This window comes from Salmo salar, chromosome ssa05 (assembly GCF_905237065.1).
Source record: "Salmo salar chromosome ssa05, Ssal_v3.1, whole genome shotgun sequence".
Lineage (NCBI taxonomy): Eukaryota > Metazoa > Chordata > Actinopteri > Salmoniformes > Salmonidae > Salmo > Salmo salar.
In genome coordinates, this window is record NC_059446.1 from 71,236,654 (window position 1) to 71,247,898 (window position 11,245).

Sequence of the window (11,245 nt, forward strand, 5' to 3'; positions counted from 1 at the left end):
GTAGTCTAGTGTAAGAGGGTTTATGGCAGGGGAAACGCTGTTGCAGTAGTCTAGTGTAAGAGGGTTTATGGCAGGGGAAACACTGTTGCAGTAGTCTAGTGTGAGGGTTTATGGCAGGGGAAACACTGTTGCAGTAGTCTAGTGTAAGAGGGGTTATGGCAGGGGAAACGCTGTTGCAGTAGTCTAGTGTAAGAGGGTTTATGGCAGGGGAAACGCTGTTGCAGTAGTCTAGTGTAAGAGGGTTTATGGCAGGGGAAACGCTGTTGCAGTAGTCTAGTGTGAGGGTTTATGGCAGGGGAAACACTGTTGCAGTAGTCTAGTGTAAGAGGGTTTATGGCAGGGGAAACGCTGTTGCAGTAGTCTAGTGTAAGAGGGGTTATGGCAGGGGAAACACTGTTGCAGTAGTCTAGTGTAAGAGGGTTTATGGCAGGGGAAACGCTGTTGCAGTAGTCTAGTGTAAGAGGGTTTATGGCAGGGGAAACGCTGTTGCAGTAGTCTAGTGTGAGGGTTTATGGCAGGGGAAATGCTGTTTCAGTAGTCTAGTGTGAGGGGTTATAGCAGGGGAAACACTGTTGCAGTAGTCTAGTGTAAGAGGGTTTATGGCAGGGGAAACGCTGTTGCAGTAGTCTAGTGTAAGAGGGGTTATGGCAGGGGAAACGCTGTTGCAGTAGTCTAGTGTAAGAGGGTTTATGGCAGGGGAAACGCTGTTGCAGTAGTCTAGTGTAAGAGGGTTTATGGCAGGGGAAACGCTGTTGCAGTAGTCTAGTGTAAGAGGGTTTATGGCAGGGGAAACGCTGTTGCAGTAGTCTAGTGTGAGGGTTTATGGCAGGGGAAACGCTGTTGCAGTAGTCTAGTGTGAGGGTTTATGGCAGGGGAAACGCTGTTGCAGTAGTCTAGTGTGAGGGTTTATGGCAGGGGAAACGCTGTTGCAGTAGTCTAGTGTAAGAGGGTTTATGGCAGGGGAAACGCTGTTGCAGTAGTCCAGTGTGAGGGTTTATGGCAGGGGAAACGCTGTTGCAGTAGTCTAGTGTGAGGGTTTATGGCAGGGGAAACGCTGTTGCAGTAGTCTAGTGTAAGAGGGTTTATGGCAGGGGAAACGCTGTTGCAGTAGTCTAGTGTGAGGGTTTATGGCAGGGGAAACACTGTTGCAGTAGTCTAGTGTAGAGGGTTTATGGCAGGGGAAACGCTGTTGCAGTAGTCTAGTGTAAGAGGGTTTATGGCAGGGGAAACACTGTTGCAGTAGTCTAGTGTAAGAGGGTTTATGGCAGGGGAAACGCTGTTGCAGTAGTCTAGTGTAAGAGGGTTTATGGCAGGGGAAACACTGTTGCAGTAGTCTAGTGTAAGAGGGTTTATGGCAGGGGAAACGCTGTTGCAGTAGTCTAGTGTAAGAGGGTTTATGGCAGGGGAAACGCTGTTGCAGTAGTCTAGTGTGAGGGGTTTATGGCAGGGGTAACGCTGTTGCAGTAGTCTAGTGTGAGGGTTTATGGCAGGGGAAACGCTGTTGCAGTAGTCTAGTGTGAGGGTTTATGGCAGGGGAAACGCTGTTGCAGTAGTCTAGTGTGAGGGTTTATGGCAGGGGAAACGCTGTTGCAGTAGTCTAGTGTAAGAGGGTTTATGGCAGGGGAAACGCTGTTGCAGTAGTCTAGTGTGAGGGTTTATGGCAGGGGAAACGCTGTTGCAGTAGTCTAGTGTGAGGGTTTATGGCAGGGGAAACGCTGTTGCAGTAGTCTAGTGTAAGAGGGTTTATGGCAGGGGAAACGCTGTTGCAGTAGTCTAGTGTGAGGGTTTATGGCAGGGGAAACGCTGTTGTAGTAGTCTAGTGTAAGAGGGTTTATGGCAGGGGAAACGCTGTTGCAGTAGTCTAGTGTAAGAAGGGTTATGGCAGTGGAAACACTGTTGCAGTAGTCTAGTGTAAGAGGGTTTATGGCAGTGGAAACGCTGTTGCAGTAGTCTAGTGTAAGAGGGTTTATGGCAGGGGAAACGCTGTTGCAGTAGTCTAGTGTGAGGGTTTATGGCAGGGGAAACGCTGTTGCAGTAGTCTAGTGTAAGAGGGGTTATGGCAGGGGAAACGCTGTTGCAGTAGTCTAGTGTAAGAGGGTTTATGGCAGTGGAAACGCTGTTGCAGTAGTCTAGTGTAAGAGGGTTTATGGCAGGGGAAACGCTGTTGCTGTAGTCTAGTGTGAGGGTTTATGGCAGGGGAAACGCTGTTGCAGTAGTCTAGTGTAAGAGGGGTTATGGCAGGGGAAACGCTGTTGCAGTAGTCTAGTGTAAGAGGGTTTATGGCAGGGGAAACGCTGTTGCAGTAGTCTAGTGTAAGAGGGTTTATGGCAGGGGAAACGCTGTTGCAGTAGTCTAGTGTGAGGGGTTATGGCAGGGGAAACGCTGTTGCAGTAGTCTAGTGTAAGAGGGTTTATGGCAGGGGAAACGCTGTTGCAGTAGTCTAGTGTAAGAGGGGTTATGGCAGGGGAAACGCTGTTGCAGTAGTCTAGTGTAAGAGGGTTTATGGCAGGGGAAACGCTGTTGCAGTAGTCTAGTGTAAGAGGGTTTATGGCAGGGGAAACGCTGTTGCAGTAGTCTAGTGTAAGAGGGTTTATGGCAGGGGAAACACTGTTGCAGTAGTCTAGTGTAAGAGGGTTTATGGCAGGGGAAACGCTGTTGCAGTAGTCTAGTGTAAGAGGGTTTATGGCAGGGGAAACGCTGTTGCAGTAGTCTAGTGTGAGGGTTTATGGCAGGGGAAACGCTGTTGCAGTAGTCTAGTGTGAGGGGTTATGGCAGGGGAAACACTGTTGCAGTAGTCTAGTGTAAGAGGGTGTATGGCAGGGGAAACGCTGTTGCACTAGTCTAGTGTGAGGGTTTATGGCAGGGGAAACGCTGTTGCAGTAGTCTAGTGTGAGGGTTTATGGCAGGGGAAACGCTGTTGTAGTAGTCTAGTGTGAGGGTTTATGGCAGGGGAAACGCTGTTGCAGTAGTCTAGTGTAAGAGGGTTTATGGCAGGGGAAACGCTGTTCCAGTAGTCTAGTGTGAGGGTTTATGGCAGGGGAAACGCTGTTGCAGTAGTCTAGTGTAAGAGGGTTTATAACAGGGGAAACGCTGTAGCAGTAGTCTAGTGTGAGGGTTTATGGCAGGGGAAACGCTGTTGCAGTAGTCTAGTGTAAGAGGGGTTATGGCAGGGGAAACGCTGTTGCAGTAGTCTAGTGTGAGGGTTTATGGCAGGGGAAACGCTGTTGCAGTAGTCTAGTGTGAGGGTTTATGGCAGGGGAAACGCTGTTGCAGTAGTCTAGTGTAAGAGGGGTTATGGCAGGGGAAACGCTGTTGCAGTAGTCTAGTGTAAGAGGGGTTATGGCAGGGGGAACGCTGTTGCAGTAGTCTAGTGTGAGGGTTTATGGCACCGGAAACACTGTTGCAGTAGTCTAGTGTAAGAGGGTTTATGGCAGGGGAAACGCTGTTGCAGTAGTCTAGTGTAAGAGGGGTTATGGCAGGGGAAACGCTGTTGCAGTAGTCTAGTGTAAGAGGGTTTATGGCAGGGGAAACGCTGTTGCAGTAGTCTAGTGTAAGAGGGTTTATGGCAGGGGAAACGCTGTTGCAGTAGTCTAGTGTAAGAGGGTTTATGGCAGGGGAAACGCTGTTGCAGTAGTCTAGTGTGAGGGTTTATGGCAGGGGAAACGCTGTTGCAGTAGTCTAGTGTAAGAGGGGTTATGGCAGGGGAAACACTGTTGCAGTAGTCTAGTGTAAGAGGGTTTATGGCAGGGGAAACGCTGTTGCAGTAGTCTAGTGTAAGAGGGTTTATGGCAGGGGAAACGCTGTTGCAGTAGTCTAGTGTAAGAGGGGTTATGGCAGGGGAAACGCTGTTGCAGTAGTCTAGTGTAAGAGGGTTTATGGCAGGGGAAACGCTGTTGCAGTAGTCTAGTGTAAGAGGGTTTATGGCAGGGGAAACGCTGTTGCAGTAGTCTAGTGTGAGGGTTTATGGCAGGGGAAACGCTGTTTCAGTAGTCTAGTGTGAGGGGTTATAGCAGGGGAAACACTGTTGCAGTAGTCTAGTGTAAGAGGGGTTATGGCAGGGGAAACGCTGTTGCAGTAGTCTAGTGTGAGGATTTATGGCAAGGGAAACGCTGTTGCAGTAGTCTAGTGTAAGAGGGGTTATGGCAGGGGAAACGCTGTTGCAGTAGTCTAGTGTGAGGGTTTATGGCAGGGGAAACGCTGTTGCAGTAGTCTAGTGTGAGGGTTTATGGCAGGGGAAACACTGTTGCAGTAGTCTAGTGTGAGGGTTTATGGCAGGGGAAACTCTGTTGCAGTAGTCTAGTGTGAGGGTTTATGGCAGGGGAAACGCTGTTGCAGTAGTCTAGTGTAAGAGGGGTTATGGCAGGGGAAACTCTGTTCCAGTAGTCTAGTGTGAGGGTTTATGGCAAGGGAAACGCTGTTGCAGTAGTCTAGTGTAAGAGGGGTTATGGCAGGGGAAACGCTGTTGCAGTAGTCTAGTGTGAGGATTTATGGCAAGGGAAACGCTGTTGCAGTAGTCTAGTGTAAGAGGGGTTATGGCAGGGGAAACGCTGTTGCAGTAGTCTAGTGTGAGGGTTTATGGCAGGGGAAACGCTGTTGCAGTAGTCTAGTGTGAGGGTTTATGGCACCGGAAACACTGTTGCAGTAGTCTAGTGTAAGAGGGTTTATGGCAGGGGAAACGCTGTTGCAGTAGTCTAGTGTAAGAGGGTTTATGGCAGGGGAAACACTGTTGCAGTAGTCTAGTGTGAGGGTTTATGGCAGGGGAAACGCTGTTGCAGTAGTCTAGTGTAAGAGGGTTTATGGCAGGGGAAACGCTGTTGCAGTAGTCTAGTGTGAGGGTTTATGGCAGGGGAAACACTGTTGCAGTAGTCTAGTGTGAGGGTTTATGGCAGGGGAAACGCTCTTGCAGTAGTCTAGTGTGAGGGTTTATGGCAGGGGAAATGCTGTTTCAGTAGTCTAGTGTAAGAGGGGTTATGGCAGGGGAAACGCTGTTGCAGTAGTCTAGTGTAAGAGGGGTTATGGCAGGGATAACACTGTTGCAGCAGTCTAGTGTAAGAGGGGTTATGGCAGGGGAAACGCTGTTGCAGTAGTCTAGTGTAAGAGGGGTTATGGCAGGGGAAACGCTGTTGCAGTAGTCTAGTGTAAGAGGGGTTATGGCAGGGGAAACTCTGTTGCAGTAGTCTAGTGTAAGAGGGTTTATGGCAGGGGAAACGCTGTTGCAGTAGTCTAGTGTAAGAGGGGTTATGGCAGGGGAAACGCTGTTGCAGTACTCTAGTGTGAGGGGTTATGGCAGGGGAAACGCTGTTGCAGTACTCTAGTGTGAGGGGTTATGGCAGGGGAAATGCTGTTGCAGTAGTCTAGTGTAAGAGGGGTTATGGCAGGGGAAACTCTGTTCCAGTAGTCTAGTGTGAGGGTTTATGGCAAGGGAAACGCTGTTGCAGTAGTCTAATGTAAGAGGGGTTATGGCAGGGGAAACACTGTTGCAGTAGTCTAGTGTAAGAGGGGTTATGGCAGGGGAAACGCTGTTGCAGTAGTCTAGTGTAAGAGGGGTTATGGCAGGGGAAACGCTGTTGCAGTAGTCTAGTGTAAGAGGGGTTATGGCAGGGGAAACGCTGTTGCAGTAGTCTAGTGTGAGGGTTTATGGCAGGGGAAACGCTGTTGCAGTAGTCTAGTGTGAGGGTTTATGGCACTGGAAACACTGTTGCAGTAGTCTAGTGTAAGAGGGTTTATGGCAGGGGAAACGCTGTTGCAGTAGTCTAGTGTGAGGGTTTATGGCACTGGAAACACTGTTGCAGTAGTCTAGTGTGAGGGTTTATGGCAGGGGAAATGCTGTTGCATTAGTCTAGTGTAAGAGGGTTTATGGCAGGGGAAACTCTGTATCAGTAGTCTAGAGTGAGGGTTTATGGCAGGGGAAACGCTGTTGCAGAAGTCTAGTGTAAGAGGGGTTATGGCAGGGGTAACGCTGTTGCAGTAGTCTAGTGTAAGAGGGTTTATGGCAGGGGAAACGCTGTTGCAGTAGTCTAGTGTAAGAGGGTTTATGGCAGGGGAAACGCTGTTGCAGTAGTCTAGTGTAAGAGGGGTTATGGCAGGGGAAACTGTTGCAGTAGTCTATTGTAAGAGGGGTTATAGCAGGGGAAACGCTGTTGCAGTAGTCTAGTGTGAGGGTTTATGGCAGGGGAAACGCTGTTGCAGTAGTCTAGTGTAAGAGGGTTTATAACAGGGGAAACGCTGTAGCAGTAGTCTAGTGTGAGGGTTTATGGCAGGGGAAACGCTGTTGCAGTAGTCTAGTGTAAGAGGGGTTATGTCAGGGGAAACGCTGTTGCAGTAGTCTAGTGTGAGGGGTTATGGCAGGGGAAACGCTGTTGCAGTACTCTAGTGTGAGGGGTTATGGCAGGGGAAATGCTGTTGCAGTAGTCTAGTGTAAGAGGGGTTATGGCAGGGGAAACTCTGTTCCAGTAGTCTAGTGTGAGGGTTTATGGCAAGGGAAACGCTGTTGCAGTAGTCTAGTGTAAGAGGGGTTATGGCAGGGGAAACGCTGTTGCAGTAGTCTAGTGTAAGAGGGGTTATGGCAGGGGAAACGCTGTTGCAGTAGTCTAGTGTAAGAGGGGTTATGGCAGGGGAAACGCTGTTGCAGTAGTCTAGTGTAAGAGGGTTTATGGCAGGGGAAACACTGTTGCAGTAGTCTAGTGTGAGGGTTTATGGCAGGGGAAACGCTGTTGCAGTAGTCTAGTGTGAGGGTTTATGGCAGGGGAAACGCTGTTGCAGTAGTCTAGTGTAAGAGGGTTTATGGCAGGGGAAACGCTGTTGCAGTAGTCTAGTGTAAGAGGGTTTATGGCAGGGGAAACGCTGTTGCAGTAGTCTAGTGTAAGAGGGGTTATGGCAGGGGAAACGCTGTTATATGCGTTACAGCTGGATGAGTCAACAGACATGGCGGGCCTGGCACAACTCCGGGTATATGTCCGTTATGTTTATGGGGGTCAATTAAGGAAGACATCCTCTTCTGCAAACCACTCTAAACCAGGACAACAGGAGAGGATATTTTAAAGTACTGGAAAGCTTTGTGACATCAAATGGACTTTGGTGGTCAAGACGTTTATGGGGGTCAATTAAGGAAGACATCCTCTTCTGGAAACCAGGACAACATGAGAGGATATTTTTTAAATTAACTTTGGTGGTCAAGATGTGTTGGTATCTGTACTGATGGTGCAAAAGCCATGACAGGGAGACATAGTGGAGTGGTAACGCGTGTGCAAGCAGTTGCTCCCGATGCCACTTGGATACACTGCAGCATCCACCGAGAGGCTCTTGCTGCCAAGGGAATGCCTGACAGCTTGAAAGATGTTTAGAACACCACAGTGAAAATGGTTAGCTTTTCTGAATTATGCAATGATATGAGCAGCGACCATGTAATGCTTGTTATCAAGGGGCAAAGTATTGACACGTTTTTTTTAAATTGAGAGACGAGCTTAAAGTTTTCTTTACTGACCATCATTTTCACTTGTCTGACCGCTTGCATGATGATGAGTTTGTCACACAACTGGCCCATCTGGGTGATGTTTTTTCTCACCTGAATGATCTGAATCTAGGATTACAGGGACTCTCCGCAACTATATTCAATGTGCGGGAAAAAATTAAGGCTATGATTAAAAAGTTGGAGCTCTTCTCTGTCTGCATTGACAAGGACAACACATAGGTCTTTCCATCATTGTATGATTTTTTGTGTGCCAATCAACTCAAGCTTACAGACAATGTCAAATGTAATATAGTGAAGCACCTGAGTGAGTTGGGTGCGCAATTACACAGGTACTTTCCCGAAATGGATGACACAAACAACTGGATTTGTTATCCCTTTCATGCTCTGCCTCCAGTCCACTTACTGATATCTGAACAAGAGAGCCTCATTGAAATTGCAACACGCGGTTCTGTGAAAATTGTATTTAATCAGAAGCCACTGCCAGATTTCTGGATTGGGCTGCACTCAGAGTATCCTGCCTTGGCAAATCGCGCTGTTAAGACACTGATGCCCTTTGCAACCACGTACCTATGTGAGAGTGGATTCTCGGCCCTCACTTGCATGTAAACGAAATACAGGCACAGACTGTGTGTGGGAAATGATTTAAGACTGAGACTCTCTCCAATAACATTGCAGAGTTATGTGCATCCTTTCAAGCACAACCTTCTCATTAACCTGTGGTGAGTTATTCACAATCTTCAATTAACAAATAAGGTTTTATATGTAAGATGGTTAAATAAAGAGCAAAAATATTGATTATTGTTATATTATTATTTGTGCCATGATCCTATAAGAGCTCTTTGTCACTTCCCACGAGCCGGGTTGTGACAAAAACTCACACTCATTCTTATGTTTAATAAATGTATTATATAGTGTGTGTGGGCAGGCTTACAATGATGGCAAAAAACAACATTTGAGAGTGCGCTGACCCTGGTGCTAGAGGGGGTACGCAGCTGGAGGTTGAATGTTTGAAGGGGTACGGGACTATAAAAAGATTGGGAACCACTGATCTAGTATAAAGTGTTGTACCAGTTTAAGTGGTCTATGGTAGAGGTACATTTCTGAAATGCTATAAAGGCAAAATGTACCTTTTCTAAAAGCATGCTTTTGTACCTGTGGACTATATGTAAGAAAGGTACTATCTGAGGTTTGAACTGGGGTACAATTACGTCCCTATAACTGAAGTCAGAAAGGTCCTACCTTACAGGGTACCACTACAGTAACAAATCCTAACCTGTTTCTAAGAGTGTATTCTATTCTATGTACCCTGCAACACTGGACATGTAACAGTTATATCAGTACAGCTTGTATTAAACATCTCTGTCTCTTCCCAGTACTATAACCCTTATCTAACCTATGTCAGCTGTTAAAGAGGCCGAACTGACAACTCCTCTCTGCATGCAGCCACAGGGGAGAAACGGTCCATTTGAGGTGAAACATTACAGTCCACTCAGTGTATCAGTTCCAATCAATACTAATGTGTGGATGTTCCCGCGCTGACAGCCCAGTACCCACAGGAGCATGTAGTGTGCTAGGCTGTTGGCTGGGCTCATGGTGGTGGGTTGGAGGTGTAAGAAGAGGAGAGAACTGCTGTGTTGTTGGCTGATTTCTCACCAAATTGTTTGACACAAACACCACAGAACACACAGCCTGCCCTCTCTGGCATCACACACGCATGCACGCACACACCAACAGACTGGCGTAGAATGGTCATCGTGGAAAAACACAGAGACTGTATCCACAGCTTTTACAGCTACTGTACTGGCTGTGTCAATATAGAGACTGCCCTGTTTTCTCTGAGTGTCAATTCAAACAGAGTGTGGAGAGTGTGGAGAGACAGAGAGATGGAGAAGAAGAGGGGGAAGAGGCAAGGAGGGAGGGAGGGGGCAGGACAGAGAGGAGAGCAACACATGGAATTGAGCCATTCAGATATGATAAAAATCCATCACACTAGAGGCTTGTTTATGTCTGTATGGAGGATGGATGGAGGATGGGATGGAGGATGGATGGAGGATGGATGGAGGATGAAAAGAGGCCGGAAGGAAGGAGTGATGGAGGGAGACATTGCAGACCTTTAGGGGAAAACAGGCAGAAATATGTTGAAATGGAAGCAAGGAAATGGAGGAAAAACTAATCAGGGATGCATATGGTGTGGCTAAACGACAAACGAGAGAAAGGGGGGTAAAGAAAAACAGAGAGCGATAACAAGAAAGAGAGCAAGAAAGAAGGGCGAGAGAGAGAGAGAGAGAGAGAGAGAGAGAGAGAGAGAGAGAGAAAGAAAGAAAGGATGAAAAGAGAAAATAGAGAAAATGGCTAGAGAGAGAGAAAGAGAAAAAGAGGGAGAGAAAGATAGAGAGCGAAAGGAAGAAGATGAGGAATAGACACTCACCCATTCCAGTGGCCTCTCCACAGGCGAGCACAATCCCGTCTCTGTGATGCCATCCTGGGTAGGAGCAGAGAGAGATCCTGGAGCTGCCTCCTCAGAATACCAATAGGGTAGCTATTATCAGCTCACAGACACACACACTGGCACTGAAGAGGAAAACGCCAGACACACACACACACACACACACACACACACAAAGTCATGTCTGAGGCCGACACTTTAATATCAACTCTCACAAACCTTTATCTAATTTCTGGCTTTATTTTTCTTTGTCTCTCTCTTTCCATGACCCCCTTTCCCTTGCTCTCTTTCTATGCCTCTCTCTCTCTATGAAAATAATTACAGCATTAGACAAGCCTGAAAAAAACATCAAAATATACTGCGACACTCACACACTCACACTTACACACACACTCACACACTCACACACACTCACACACTCACACACACACTCACCGTGTATACCATTTACACAATCCCAATGTAACGCAGCAGTCCCAATGACGATGCCGGCCGTATATTGCAGTTGCAGTCTGTTCCTAGCTGTATGGTGTTAAACAGGAATGAGCACCCTGTTATCATCCGTTCCCCATCTCATGGATTCCTCTCCTCTCCTCCGTCTGATGCCCAGATAAGAGGATGAAAGACCAGACTCACTTTCTCTCCATAGTGTCTATTCTCTTATTCTCCTTAATTCATTGGTTAGTTCAAGGTTTTCTTTATCCCTGCTACCAGTGTACTTTGCTGTGATTCCATGACACTCGACTGAAAACTGCATTTACTAACTCACCCTCTCTCTCTCTCTCCTTGCTCAATTGTATCCCCGTACCTTCTCAGCTCTCTCTCCAATCCAATCAGCACTGCCTCCCTCCTTCTGTCCCTCCCTCTGTCCCTCGCTCTACTCCCTCCTACTCTGTTGCCTCCCCCCTCCTTCTTATCACCCACTCCCTCTTTCTCTCTCTCTGTTTCTCTCTCGGGTTTTCTAAAAGACAAATATCAACTGCCCCCGTCTCTATCAGTCTTGGAGATAAGCATTTCAAAAAAACAGAAAGAGAAAATCAACACGTGAACACACACACACACACACACACACACACACACACACACACACACACACACATACACACACACACACACACACACACACACACACAGGACAGTAATCATTCGGATGTCCTCCTTCCCCAGCTGGAGTGAATGACCCTGACAGGACTTGACATGGTTACATGCTCAGGGTGATAAACAAAATCACACACTTCATACACACTCAGACCTACACACAAACAAGTGTATGCGCGCACACACACACACACACACACACACACACACACACACACACACACACACAC

General features: G+C 47.5%; 1 protein-coding gene across 2 annotated transcripts in view; it reads right to left on the minus strand.

Annotated features, from left to right (window-relative positions):
* LOC106589065 (glutamate receptor ionotropic, kainate 5) overlaps positions 1-10,736 on the minus strand; it is a 170,642-nt gene extending 159,906 nt beyond the window's left edge. For both annotated transcript variants that reach the window (XM_045718720.1, XM_045718718.1), the window contains exons 1-2: positions 10,353-10,736; positions 9,900-10,042 (exon numbers count right to left, since the gene is read on the minus strand). The gene's annotated coding sequence lies outside the window, so the exon portion shown is untranslated. The remainder of the gene's footprint in view (positions 1-9,899; positions 10,043-10,352) is intronic.
* Between the last annotated feature and the right edge of the window lie 509 nt (positions 10,737-11,245).